The sequence below is a fragment of the Rhinatrema bivittatum genome, chromosome 14, assembly GCF_901001135.1.
Source record: "Rhinatrema bivittatum chromosome 14, aRhiBiv1.1, whole genome shotgun sequence".
NCBI lineage: Eukaryota > Metazoa > Chordata > Amphibia > Gymnophiona > Rhinatrematidae > Rhinatrema > Rhinatrema bivittatum.
Window position 1 is genome coordinate 4,669,818 of NC_042628.1, and position 14,857 is coordinate 4,684,674.

At 39.8% G+C, this 14,857-nt stretch overlaps 1 protein-coding gene across 7 annotated transcripts in view; it reads right to left on the reverse strand.

Moving 5' to 3' along the window:
- LOC115076240 (lipase maturation factor 1-like) overlaps positions 1-14,857 on the reverse strand; it is a 295,884-nt gene that overhangs the window by 170,023 nt on the left and 111,004 nt on the right. The window lies entirely within an intron of this gene.

The following is a 14,857-nucleotide window of genomic DNA, read 5'->3' on the forward strand; positions in this document are numbered from 1 at the left end:
GAAAAGATCAGTTTACCTGCAGGAAACTACATTAAAAAGAGGACATTTTAAAGTAGCAATGGTTTTTTGTTTGCCCTGAAATTAAAACAAAATGTCTTCCATAAGAACACACAGCAGACTTACTAGCCCCAAAATAAAACTGCACCCTCTATGTAAGTGCCATTTTTTAAAAAAGTACACAATTACTATTTCTTATCCAAATAAATAAATAAAAATTAATACAATATTCACTAATTATATTTTATTAAGTCAAACCATTGCCTTAAATGCACTTTTCTTGAGTAAATGGGTTCTTGAAAATTGACACAATATATGCCATTGTCAATAGACCTTACATGCTTAAGTGCAATTTAAGCACGTAAACGAGCTTTTAAAAATTGCTACAATAGTATATTACATTTACACACAACTCCTTTGAAAATACCTCATAAGTATGCACTTTCCTCCTCTAATCTACATGGCTCCTCTCAATGTAGTTTAAAGTCTACATGCTGTGAAACAATGCACAGACATTTAGCTGCATTGAGGGTAGGTAACTCTCAGACAATCGATTTATGTGAGTAAAATGCCTTTTACCTATGGAAATCGCTTTGAAAATTGTCCTCATCATCACAAATTACACCAGGCACAATCAGATGACATTCTATACGAGATCTGTTCTGAAAAGTAGCTGTAGTTTAAAACATTTGATGCTCATAACTTACCATTAAAAATGTTTAATTGGTGGCCTGGTTTGATAGCTTAATGGCAGTGCTGGGTTTAATTTCCAAGCTTAGCTTCTGCTAAGGCTGCTGTGGAGGCAGCACTCACAGTCCTGGAGGGAGAGAGTCTTAGCCACTGTGCAACACTGCCACTTAATGCTCAGACTCAGAGTGTCCTGGCTGAAGGATTGCCTTGGTAATGATTTGGGGTGGAGGGAACTCCTAGCTCTGGCTCGTGGCCCTGTTCCACTGAGCCAGAAATCCAAAAAAGCAGGACGAAATTACGAGCCAGTTTAAAAGAATTGCATTTGTATAGGGTTTTACTATTTGCTGCACATGCTTTTGAAATTGCACAAAACACAGCCCATATGTATCTTCTAAAGACTTCTTGTCTACACAACTGAAGAGAAAAGGGGATCAACTGCATGTCCCAACTGAGCACCCAACATAGGTGTCCCAATTAAGCTTTGGCAATTTGTCGCCAGAGGATGTGGCTAAGGCTAGCAGCTAGCTAGAGTTTTTAAAAGTCTGCATACGCTTCTGGAGGGCAGTCTATTAATAACTATTACCCGGGTAAACTTAAAGATTGCGTCCTCTTTATTCTGGGAGACAGCAAAAGGGAATGGATGTCCTCATCACGATTTTTCAAGTACCCAAACACCTATTAGACCAATGGCCTGACCCAACATGCTGAGGTTTTTGTGGCTCCTAGGTTTGCTGCTGAAAATTTGACTAAGGTCCCCTGGATCCAGGCCTACTATTGTAGCAGTTAGGTTAGGTGCGCAGTGCTGAGAATCAGTGCTAGGGACTTGCCTTTCATGCTCTGACCTAAACCCATCCCCAGGGTGCTCTCGTTTTGAAGTAAGAAAGCTAAATTGTTGGCAAACGGACTTCTGTGGGCTTAATTTTCCAGATGTCTTATACATGTATGTGGCATTTTGGAAACCGATCAGGAGCCAGTAAGCATAGAAGGAGACCCGTAAGCTGGTTTCACATGTACTTTTATGAGCACTGAGGAGAGGCATCCTGGGGGTAGAGCTGCTGAGACGATGCGACTTCCGTGCACTCTTTTTTATAGTGAAAAAGTGTACATTTAAATGATCCCGCACAAGTTACTCCCTGCTTGAAACAGGTGTAACTGCGTGTGAGATACTTTGCACATGTACTCAGTTACCTGAGGATGCTCAGTGAACTTATGTGCATAAATTTGCTTTGAAATATTCATTTAAATTCTGGGAGTACAATGCATACACAGGCTTTTATCAAATTACTGTCCCTCTGTATGCATAGCACATACATATAAACTAATTAATGAATAGCAAAAATACCTAGAAAACAGGTTTGCTCATCTATAAATGATTTGGAACAATAAACATTTCAGATTTAGCTGATGCACAGTAAGAACTCCTGTGTACTTTTCAAAACATTTCTTAAAAATGCTTTTATAAAAAGAGTTGAACATGCACCAAGAATGACTTTGATGATTATAACTCTGAAACCACTCTGGGCTTCAATATCCGTGGTTTCATGTGAGATGGTCCTCCCTAGTTTTTCAGACATGTTCGTACACCGGAGGGTTTTTGTTCACTTTTGAAATTGTCATGAGACCTTGTTAGACAGTGGTAGCATACAGCAAGGAAACATCTTTTCTCCAGATGATCTGAACTTTGTAAGTTCAGGCACATGAACTGCTGTTTAAAAAGGAATATTTATTAAAAAAAAAAAAATTAAAATAACTGCAGCACTGACAAGGTTCACGTTCAGAGGAGTCCCCGTGGAGCTAATGCAAAGTTGTTTTTCAGAGTCTGAACCTACACAGCACATCCCACCCAGCCCCATCACTTCCCATTTTACACACACAGCCTGCAGTCACTAGATTTCTCTTGGTCTGCAATGCTGTTGTCCTGCCCGTACCATTTTTTCTGAATTAATTTTGGGCTGGAAAAGCCTGAAAGACGCCTTTGTTGCTCTGACACTCACTTTAAGAAAGGGAAAAAGTAATCCGTGAAAAATCTGACATCTGCATTGTAGAGAAAAATCAATAGATTAGGAGGAACAGAATTATCCCACAATTCCACAGAAATGTTTTCAGATTTTGTAAGTACAGTAGCTCAGAGCAGTTCAGGACTTGAATGACATTTTAATTATTTTTGCTTTTTTCTCTCTCCTGTTTTGAAACACAGGAGAGTGCAGTTCGACAACTCTGAAAGGCTCGAAGAGAGTCATTTTTAAAGGGACTTCTGTGAGTAAAGTATCTGCAGAAAAGGTTCTTCAGGAAAGTGCATGAGCAAAGCATGAGTACAATTTACACACGTATGTGTGTAATTTTATGCACATAGGGGACATGCATTCCACGGGCAGGGTCTAGGTGGGTTTTCATTTACACACAAACTTTCGGATTTGAAAAACCAAGGGCCTGATTTTCAAAAGCATTTACATGCTTACAATTGGGTTTTACATGTGTAAATGCATTTTACCCTGTGTAAGTGGGCTTTGGAAAATTGCTACAATAGTATACTATTTTTATGTGCATAGCTTCTTTGAAAATTCACCTGTATGCATGTAAATTCTCTCAACAAAACTGTATGTGCCAAACAGCAGGCAAAATTGTGTGTGTATAGTCTTGCCGGGATAAATTTCAAAGCAGATTTACGTGCATAAATACATTTTGAGAACTGGTGTAACTTACTAATATAAGAACATACCAACATAAGACTGGATGTATGATGTTAGAAAGTTAACCCCAGATAGCTGAAAAGCTTCATTTACTGAGAGGCATCCACTCCTTTCTCTCCCAGTTACATGAAATCAGAAGGTTTTATTTTTCGTACATTTCTCTCATAAGCACAGAGGGTGCTGTCACGTTCATTTTAACAAACATGCAGATCTTGACTTGATTTGACTTGCTAGCAGCATTACTATGTTGACTGGTAAGTTTCCATGCTTCTCTTGCAGGGTTCATAGAGTACAAAAGATTAAGTATTCATAAACATTAACAATCATTATCTGCAATTTCCAAGACATTGTGAGCAGAATGTGCCATAAATTATAACAAGAAGTCAAAGAAACCGGAGATAATGGAATAATTTCTATCCAAATAATTTTTAAGTTATCGACAAAGAAAAGTATATTCAAGAAAGCATCAACATAGTTACCTACATTTAAATGGATCATACTGTAAGGACAGGAACTCTACAGGTATAGTGCAGCTCTCACTATAAAAGAAAACCCTGCCTGGAGTTTCATGAAGTTCAAATAAAGCATACCATTGTCTGGCACAGCAGAGCAATATAAACTGGACTCCCAAAACAGCACAGGGCCAACTGCTGTAAAGACGACGACCCGGACTCTACCTATGGAGTTCCCCCATTCTGAAGAAGCCAGGCGTACCGGTGAAACATGAGCTCTGTTGGGGTTTTTCTTTAACACAGCTCTGGAGATATTTCACTAATATGAGAGAAGAAGGTATTTACATGTTTCTAATAGCTTTGTTACGATTACTTTTTCAGCCGCTGCTGTCTGTATTGCCTTTTGACTTGTAGTGCTTATATGAACTAGACGTTCTTTCATTCTCTTTTTGAACTCTCTGTTGAATCCTCTATGAATTGGACATTTTATTTTTACTTTTCAAGAACTGGGTGACTCTCTTTTTTTCATACGTTTATACACATAGGATGGGCAATTTTCCAAAACCCCAGAAACAGTTCTGAAAATTAACCTTAGCCAGTATTCTGGTCAGCTATGCTGATGTGCTTTAAAAATCAATAAATCATTACTTTATTGACATTTCTTTGAATAATATGTAGAGAAATATCTTTTTATTATCTGCGTCAGCACTCGGGACTGCTTCTGCATCTGATTGACTTTGAAGGTCAGCTGTAAGAAGTGGGTGAGAGAGGCGACTCCACGAGGAACAAGAAGTCATCCTGCCAAGGGCTATTGCTAGACAAATGGAGAGAGATCAGAGGCACAAAGGAGGTTGCTAAGGAGTCAAGTATAGGATTCCCACAGAGAGGAAGGCTGCAGCTGGAAGGTCAAAGGTCAAAATGTTGTAGACATCATTTTCCAAAAAGTCCCATGAATCCTTGATGCAAGAGTCAGAAGTCTGTCCCTTCCGAGCCCTCCTCTATGAAGCCAGAGAAGAAAAGCTCCCTTTCTTCACTCCCACTCACATTAATGTAATAAAACAAATTAGAATAATTACCCTCCATTCCACAGCTACAATGCCCAGGAAGAGGGCAGGCTCATCAATAGCCTACTACATCTGTTTGATTTTTGGTCTCAGCAAAGATATGTTGTATTCCAGTATTTATTTCATTATATCTAATCGGATTTTACTGCAGGCATTTGGGTGCACTGCAGCGACCCACTCAATCCCACAAGCCTCAAAATCTCTTCTTAACAATGTCCAGCTCATCTCTCTCTCATTAGCTAAGCATGCTGCAGTCCTCCCTTCCTAGAGTGAACTTTCAGAGCTACCCACATGCTGACGCTGTTTGTGGAAATCTGGCCCAGTATAGGAATTCATTAATTTGCTTTTGACAGATTCTGGTGTTGTTAATCAGATGTGGAGGAAATGGTAATTAATATTTAAACATAGTGTAGCTCTGCCGTTTCTTCACAGAGCTCGAAAGCCAGTCACAGAGGTATTGGCTTAGTCCAATAAAAAGGTTTCATCTATGATTTGTTTGTTAAGCATTATTTGTATAGTATGCCTATAAGTAGACAATTCTAAACTGGTTTACATTTTATGATCTGGTCTGCAGGCTGCACTGTGCTCTTGTGGACTGAAACACAGAGTTAATCAATGATAGTCGAGAGTTTTTCACTAGGCATGGATGGCGTGAGTTTTTCACTAGGCACTTGGCCAGCTCTTTCCTCATGTCAAAGGTTTTGGGACAGGAAAAAAGCAGGTATAATGGCTGCTTCTATAAACTTTTATACAGGCAATTTATAATAGCAATGAGAGAAAAAAAAGAAACAAATTGTCTCCAATCTAATTAAAGTAGACTGTCTTTTTTGTCTGTTTACCCTGGTTTTCTCCCTCAGTGGTCTCTGCTCAGAGACACTTGGCAGCCTGAGGTCTGAAGGGGCAGCTCTTCTAAGGCACAGTCTTAGGACAGCTCCTTGTCACCAGCCAGCCCTCCTCTCTCTCTAGGCTTGATCAATACCACTTCCAAAGTGCACCTCAGCCTGGATGGATGGAGGATCCAAACCCAGAGTTCTAGGACTGGCCTGTGCCATCTTCGCAGTAAAGTTGGCAGCAGAAGTTAACACAGTTACCATAGTCAACTACTTGCAGTTTTTCCATATTCAGGAGCACCAGTTCTGCGAAGGAAATTTGTCTTAGAAGAAAGTGTTCTGTTCCACAATCTGCTGCAAAGCAAGTTATCTGTTCAAGGAAAGCATTAAGAATAAACTTTTTGTGCACTTGGATTACTGTCAAGGTCAGTTTTCATTGCTTTTCACTTGCTTCTTAATTTCCAGGCCACACACTGTACGGAAGTTGGCCTGACGTACTGGACATGAGGATCCTTAGGAAATCAGACAGAGCCCAAAGCTCCCTGTAAGATATGCACTATAGCAGTGGTGTTCACCCCCAGCAAGGCTTGGATTTAGGCACAGGCAATATAGGAAATTGCCTAGGGCAGCAAATTTTGAAGGCACCTAGTGCAACCCTGCTATGGCATTCTGGGACTCTGGAGATGGGTATCTGATTTCCATGGTTTTCTACTTCCCCTCCACTTCCCCCACTCTAATTTTGTCTATTGGTGCTCAAATCCTAAATCTAGCCCTGCCCCCAGGCCTCGTGGGCCCCCAATAGGTCGGATTTCAGAATGTCCCTAATGAATATGCATGAGATAGATGTGCATGCATCTGCCTGCATTGTATGTAAATCTATTCATGCATATTCATTGGGGCAGGGAGTGAATACCATTGCACAATAGTCATATGCAGCCTTCTCCTGCCTCACACTGAGCTGATATTAGTCAAGTGATGAAAGTAAAGCACAGAACCGGGAATCCTGGCAATCACCTCTGCAATTCTCCCAAAGATTTCTGTTTCCGTCAGCAAGTCGCTTAACCTTCTTTTACCAAACAAATTGTAAACTCAGTGGTCAGCAACATTGTAGTCCTGTGACTGTTCTTCACATAGCTATGTGCACCATCCTGTGATATACAAACTTTGTATCTGCAGACCTTGTGCACACGCACTTTCCCCGCAGGCGAAGAGGACCCGTGTGTGCCTGCTTTAATCAATTCACTGCCATCAAGCTTCAGAGAACAGGGTGAGAGCATGCTAATACACTTCCCTACCCAGCCTGATAGCTTGCTAACGCTTCCCGTCCTTGAATCTGCATGTCACGATTCCATGTCTCCACTTTTCCAGCTGCTATCTCACAAGACCTGTGCTTGCAGACTTTCCAAATATTTTGTGCTATTGGTTCTGAGAGGAGAGATATAAACTGAAATCATAGAGAGAATGTACTAGACAGACCCAGCCTCCTCAGAATGTGTTAGGTGCCAACTGCTGAACTAAGAGAGAGCAATGCTTAAAGCAGCTAAGGCTCAGCCAGCACCCTATGGGCTCCATATTCAAAGTGTTACAGAGGTTAACATAGGAAGTTAAGCTCCTAAACTGGCCCCTCTGAAAATCAACTAGGGCTGAGTTCCTGAATTTAAGCAGATAAAAAGTGGGGAGCTGTGGGTGAGGATAAAATATTAGGGACCTAAAGTTGATTTTCAGCACTAAGTACTTAACTCTGTACTATATCAGCCTGTGTGGTAGCTGGACCGCTTAGTAGGCTAAAGGCCTGATTTTAAAAAGCATTTACACACTTAAAATTGGGTTTTGCACATGTGAATGCACTTTATCTTTGTAAGTGGCTTTTCAAAATTGCTACAATATAAGCCATTGAATTTTCCATAGGATATTCAAGTGTAAGTGCACTTTACGCACGTAAATGGCCTTTTAAATTGCTACAATAGTTGATTATAGTTGCGTGCATAAATGAATTTTTAAAATTACCCCCTTAGTTTTTAGCTGAAAATGTTCCTAAATTTAGGTCCCTAAGTGAAGCACTGAGCATTTTTGATAGCGGACTCCTATTTGTATAGAATGCTACCAGCTGTCTTGTCAGCCTCACTTTGGGGTAATTTTCATTAGGACATAAGAACATGCCATACTGGGTCAGACCAAGGGTCCATCAAACCCAGCATCCTGTTTCCAACAGTGGCCAATCCAGGTTACAAGTATCTGGCAAGTACCAAACACTAAGTAGATCCCATGCTACTGATGCCAGTAATAGCAGATGCTGTTCTTTAAGTCAACTTGATTAATAGCAGTTAATGGACTTCTCCTCCAGGAACTTACCCAATCCTTTTTTAAACCCAGCAACACTAATTATTCTAACCTGGCAACAAATTCCAGAGCTTAATTGTGCACTGAGTGGAAAAGAATTTTCTCTGATTTGTTTTAAATGTGCTACTTGCTAACTTCATGTGGTGACCCTTAGTCCTTCTATTATCCGAAAGAGTAAATAACCGATTCACATTTACCCTTTCTAGTCCTCTCATGATTTTAAGACTTCTATCATATCCTTCCTCAGCCATCTCTTCTTGAAGCTGAACAGTCCTAACCTCTTTAGCCTTTCCTCATAGGTGAGCTGTTCCCTTTATCATTTTGATTGCCCTTTTCTGTATCTTCCCTGGTGCAATTATATCTTTTTTGAGATGCAGCGACCAGAATTGTACACAGTATTCAAGGTGTGGTCTCACCATGGAGCGATACAGAGGCATTATGACATTTTCCATTTTATTCACCATTCCCTTCCTAATAATTCCTAACATTCTATTTGCTTTTCTGACTGCCACAGCACATTGAGCCAATCATTTCAATGTATTATCCATGACGACATCTAGATCTTTTTCCTGAGTGGTAGCTCCTAATATGGAACCTAACATCGTGTAACTACAGCAAGGGTTATTTTTCCCTATATGCATCACCTTGCACTTGTCCACATTAAATTTCATCTGCCATTTGGATGCCTAATCTTCCAGTCTCGCAAGGTCCTCCTGCAATTTATCACAAGGCGCTTGTGATTTAAGTACTATGAATAATTTTGTGCCATCTGCAGATTTGATCATCTCATTCATCATATCCCTTTCCAGATCTTTTATATATATATTAAAAGCACTGGTCCAAGTACTGATCCCTGAGGCACTCCACTGTTTACCCTTTTCCACTGAGAAAATTCACCATTTAATCCTACTCTCTGTTTCCTGTCTTTTAACCAGTTTGCAATCCACAAAAGGACATCGCTTCCTACCCATGACTTTTTAGCCTTTCATGAGTACTTTGTCAAACGTCTTCTGAAAATCCAAATACACTACATCTATTGGTTCACCTTTATCCACATGTTTATTAACCCTTTCAAAAAAATGCAGCAGATTTGTGAGGCAAGACTTCCCTTGGGTAAATCCATGCTGGCTGTGTTCCATTAAACCATGTCTTTCTATATGTTCTGTGATTTTGATCTTTAGAATAGTTTTCACTATTTTTCCCAGCACTGAAGTCAGGTTCAATGGTCTACAGTTTCTTGAATCTCCCCTGGAGCCCTTTTAAGTGCGTAAATCAAAACTGGGTTTTACACATGTAAATGCACTTTACTCGAGTAAGCTTTTGAAAATTGCTCTAATACATTGCATTGGTTTTTACCTCCGTTAAGTGCACCTAATGTGGGGAAATGGCTTTTGAAAACTTCTTTGAAAATTATCTCCTTTATGTGTACATCTCTTATTATAAAACACTGCATCAATTTTTCATGCACAAAGCATCAAGTGCAGTATTTTAGTGCCCATCTCAATGGATCACATACTCCCAAATTATAAATTGTATTCTATTATCAGATTCACTTGTTAGTGCACAACTAGTTCCTAGCACTAGCTCATACTTCTTTTTCACAAACTGAAGAAGTACAGTGGTATTTTATAATCAGCCAAGATGATGAAATCCTGTCTCATATCTGTACATAAAAAGTATGGTAACCTTCTGTATTTCAAACAGCTGTGGGCTAATGTCATAAATTTTGATGTCATTTGAGATGTAACAACAGTGCAAAAATGCTGTTTATGCTTGCTTGGAATATCCAGACCTCTGATTTTCTTGACTTTTCTGTGTTTAACGTACATAGTACGTATCCATACATACGTAATGAAATATTAATACAATACTAACATTGTTATGAATAATTATTGTATGGCTTATTGATATAAACCCTGAATATTCTGCTTATTTAGTGCTCTTCTAGAGGATTTTGAAACTCACTAAACAGTTTTTTTCCTTCAAATTTGGCACATTGCTAAATGCCCTTGGAACTGTATGCCACTTTATAGAAAAAACAAATTGCTCAGGAAAGAAGAAAAAACATGAGAGCAAAAAATCTGAGGAGTGGCTTAAGGAGAGAAATAAAAAATGAGTCTCTTTGCACGAGCAGAAAAGAAGTCGTGTGGCAGCTTTTCCATCTTGGCGCTGTCCTAGTTGTGTGGTTGATTATTGTCCTGCTCGCAGGTTTGTGCCTGTTTTTACTCGCACTGAGGAGAGGTGTTCTGGGGGCAGGATTGGCGACTGCATGCATACTTTTTGACTTTAAATGCACACATGCAAGTTACGCCCTCCGAAGAGGTGAACGTGTGCATATACTCAGCTAGTTACCCAAGGATTTTCAAAGCAAATGTATGCACAGAAGTTTGCCTTAACAATACTAGGCAAAGTCTGCGTGTGCAGTGCACAATATTTGCTCAGACTTTATTTCTATGGGGGCCATTCGAAAATTACCCTCTACATATTCACAATCCTAGACTTTACATTCTTTTAAAGGAGGCACTTTACATATTTCAAGATTTCCAAAGAAATTCACACTTGTATTTATTCCACAATATGTAATCTTTTCCAACCCCACCCCTGGGAAAACCCACTTCAGCCTTGGCCTGTGCACATGTGTCAGATTCTAGGAGGATTAGAGCAGAAATCAAAGATTGCATTCCAACAGGTGCACATGTGGCCTGAGAGAGGAAACTTTGGTTTCACGCATTAAGGTTACTTTGCGGTTCCTGTCAGTCTCATTATCCCAGCTAAGAAGGAAACATACAAGTGTTCGGGTACCATGACACTCAAGGCATTATCAATCACAGATCCCCGCTCACCCGGATAATGATCTTTCCATTCTTCGCTGCAAAATCTTCATTGCTTCCATAATCCACAAAACAACTCCAGAAGTAACAGTTAAGTCACTAACCTAATAGAAAAGTTTCTTTTTAATGTGGGGATTGGGACTTCACACCCGTAATCCCTCAGACTCTTCATTAAGGAACTGAACCTCCTATTCAGCAATGTCCGATCTGAAAGCCCAACTCCAATGAGCACAGACACAAAGGCTCTTGTACAAGGTTTCCATGGGCCCCCGAGGTTGCAGGCTTCAATTATACTTGGATCAGAAGCAGTTTTCCACACCCACACCATAACAATTCTTCCCTCTGGCTGCTTTCTGTATCCATTCCCCACCTTTCTGACCTCTTTCCACAGTCTCCTCTGCCCTTTACTGCAAGTCAAGTAGTACAAAATGTACAAAAGAAAATATTTGAGATTCACTAGGGAAACTGATTGCACTGATTGCCTATGCCCTCCAATCCCGATTATGGTGAAAAGGTAGCCTGCTGAAGATATTCCTGTCCTGGGCCTTAACTGACTCTTAACTTGCTAGTGCATCTCCCGTGTTGCGGCAGGAAGCTGAGCAGAGCAGACAGAGCCTCTCTTCATGACAACCTCCCTTCCTCAATGGCGTGGGATCACTTCTGGGACTGATATTGCTTGCACTGGTGGTATCTGCCCTGCAAGTTTCCCTGACATATCCAGAAGGTCTGGTGGCATTTGGCAATCACTGTACAGTGCAGCACTGCAGTGGGAATCTTGACAAATGTTCTGGCTGCTTTGAGGGTGTCTGGGAGGAGGTTGGTCCCCCACGATCAGAGATGAATGGCAAATGTGAGATTGGGGCTGCATGATTGAGAAGACCATGAGTGAAGATTATGCCTTCTACTTTAGACTTAGCCGGGGATGTCAATCATGATTTGGATATCCCTTCCTTCAAATGAAATGGGTTACTTGCTGTCACTACTGGACCTGTAAGTTTTACATCCAGCACTGGAGGAAGATCTAAACCTGGTTTAGATTAAGCACCTTGCAGATTACAATCGAGATGCTTTGGAAGATGGTAGCCCAAACAGAGCTAGAGGTAACTGGAAGATTCTCTAATATTCACATGGAAATTTAAGCACTGAACGATAAATGGAGGTTAGGATTGAACATTTGGGGAATACCATGTTGAGGAATGCAACTGTTTTCTATCTTTTGATCCAAGACAATGTTTTTCTTAATGAAAAGTAGGAAATTTGGCAAATCTTAGCAAACTGGAATTTAAGGTTCATTCATTTCCCTCAAATATCTCTTGTTTATTTCATTGCTATTTAATTGAAATTTTTGGATTTCATAAGAAATTACTACTTCCTGTTGTTAAGGTTTTCTATTTGCTAATTCTTATAAAAGGAAACAGGAAGGTAGTAAAGAATGTCAAGATGAAAGGCTCCCTAAGAAATCCAGCCTTTAGCAGTTGGCTTTTCCTACAGTCACAGTTTGTAGAGCTTCCACTTCAATTAGATTGAGGTTTAGAGGTCCATATTCAGTGGTGCAGCAAGCAGTAAGTTACTCGGGTAACTTAACTGATATATTCAGTGGGAAAACTAGTCCCACTAAATATACCGAGACAGCTTTAGTGGTAGATTTACCTAGATAACTTTAGAATTAGCTGATATAAAGAAATATTTCTCCTATTGACTGTACTCTAACTGGATTTTGTTTAAAAATTATGATCACTTTCTCTATTTTCCTGTAAAACTAAGTTGATGTCAGTTATTAAGTTGTTTCTTCTGACGCCTGACTAGATGACCAGTTAATAAAATCATGCTGACTGGCCTGGTGTTTGAGCATGTGAAGTGTGTTGTTTGTGTATTACACAATATTGGCAGGGCATGGCTAAGTTTAAGCCCCACCTCCAGATTGCCTTCCTACCATCTTGGTTTTTTTTCTGGGTAAGTTTTAGCCTCTTAGAGCTCCATCTTCAGAAGAATTTAGTCAGATAACGCAGAAGTTAATTTGTTTAGCTGAATCAAGGGAGAGATTATTGCAGTGGCTGGTCCCAGATTCTGGAATAAGTTACCTTCCTATCCATAATTTCACTTACATTTATGTGATATATAAGAAACTGTGGTTTTGTATTTATTGCTGCTTTGATTAGTTCTTTTGGTGAAATTTGGAAAAAGTCAGATCTTGAGTCTCCCAATTTCTTGGTTTTTGTGGATGCTTTTAATAAGGGATTTTTTTTCTGGTTTTGTTTTGTTTTTTTTGTTTTGCTTTTTAGACTATTGGGATGATCTGTCCTTTGAAGCATGATATTTGTATTTGTTTTTATTTTTATATTTACAAAATACGACAAAGTTAAAAAATGCCTATAAGTGGATTTTTACATACTAAATATTTGTAAATGCAGAAGAGTGGCAATCATCCCTTAATGTTTCCAGGATGGTAAAGAGATCCGGCAACAGAAACGCTGATGACAATTTCACGTAAAAAATGGTCCTCATGAATTCATTTAACAGGCAGGAGATCTCTATTCAGGGAGAAAGGCACATTTCCAAAAACAAAACGTCATTCTGTACATTAGCCTCCAAAATGCAGCGCACGGCACAGGAGCAGAATTTGTATCTCTTCATTCTGCCCCTCACCACAATCCTCTGTTTTAGATCTTTGGGAGGCTAACATACCATTCACCAGCAAAAGCAGACTGTGTTCCTGAATCGTTTATCAAATGCAGACTGTAACTCTGCCATGGGAACAAAGATCGGAAAATAAAATCCAACTTAAGAAAAGAGGGAGCCATAGTATTTTTCTCTTATTTGTGTTTGGCTGACTTTTCGTAAGGAGGTCTCTTAGGTCACATTCAAATGGGTTCCTTCTGACGACTGATGGCAAAGAGGCACAATGCCCTACCAGTCAGGGTATAAGTTTACATGCTGGCACTGTTCCTTGTCTGAGCTGTTTTGCAAAAGTAATATTCCAAATGTGCTTTATCGGACACTGTACAGAAGAAAAATCTAGAACTGGCTCATGGAGGGACTTTACAAAGAAGAGATCCTACTTACTATTTATAAAGCACAGTCAGTGTACACAGCACTTTCTAAGACAACAAGCTACCAGTTTCCTATGGCAAAAGGCTTCCAGTCTAAATATGAGCACAGGATGGACTTGAGGAAAGCCACTGCTTAGAACTGGGATAAGCAGCATGGAATCTATTGACCATGAAGGATCCTGCCAGGTACTTATGACCGGGATCGGCCACTATTGGAAGCAGGATACTGGTCTTGATGGACCCTCAGTCTGACCCAGTATGACATATCTTATGTTCTTATGTGGTGTTCAAGGCCACAGCAAATCATGGAGGAGAGAGTGAAATATGAATCTCCAGGTATGTCAGTATCTCTGTATCTAAGCACTAAACAATGCCAGACCTAGAAAGCAAACGATAGAATTCCACATACGAGCAGAAGAAAAAGTAAGCAAGCTGTACACAAACCATGGACGATGTGCTGTTGGTATGCACCTAGGGCTACGGCTTGCTGTCCTTTGCACACTATTTATTTATTTATTTAGAATTTTTCTATACCAGCGTTCATGTGGCAAAGACATATCACGTCTGTTTACACTGAAACAGTTGTTGAATAATAGCATTACATGGAACAAGGGTTTTGCAACTGGGATCCCAGGGTAACAGCTGGGGGTGCATAACCATCTGAAACATTCAAGAGTCGCAACAAACATTAAATTGAGATTACATTAAACTGAAAATAAATTGTTGTCTGTATTTTCCTAAGGGTAGGGGGTACAGAAATGTCACAGATTTCAAAAAGATCCCTCCATAAATATACTTTCTTAGAAAATAAAGGCAGTGATGACATTTCAAATAAAAATAAAGGGCTTATGTGCTAAAGATTTGCTCCCATTCTTCATCTATGGGAAACATGCTTAGCACATACAGCCCTTTT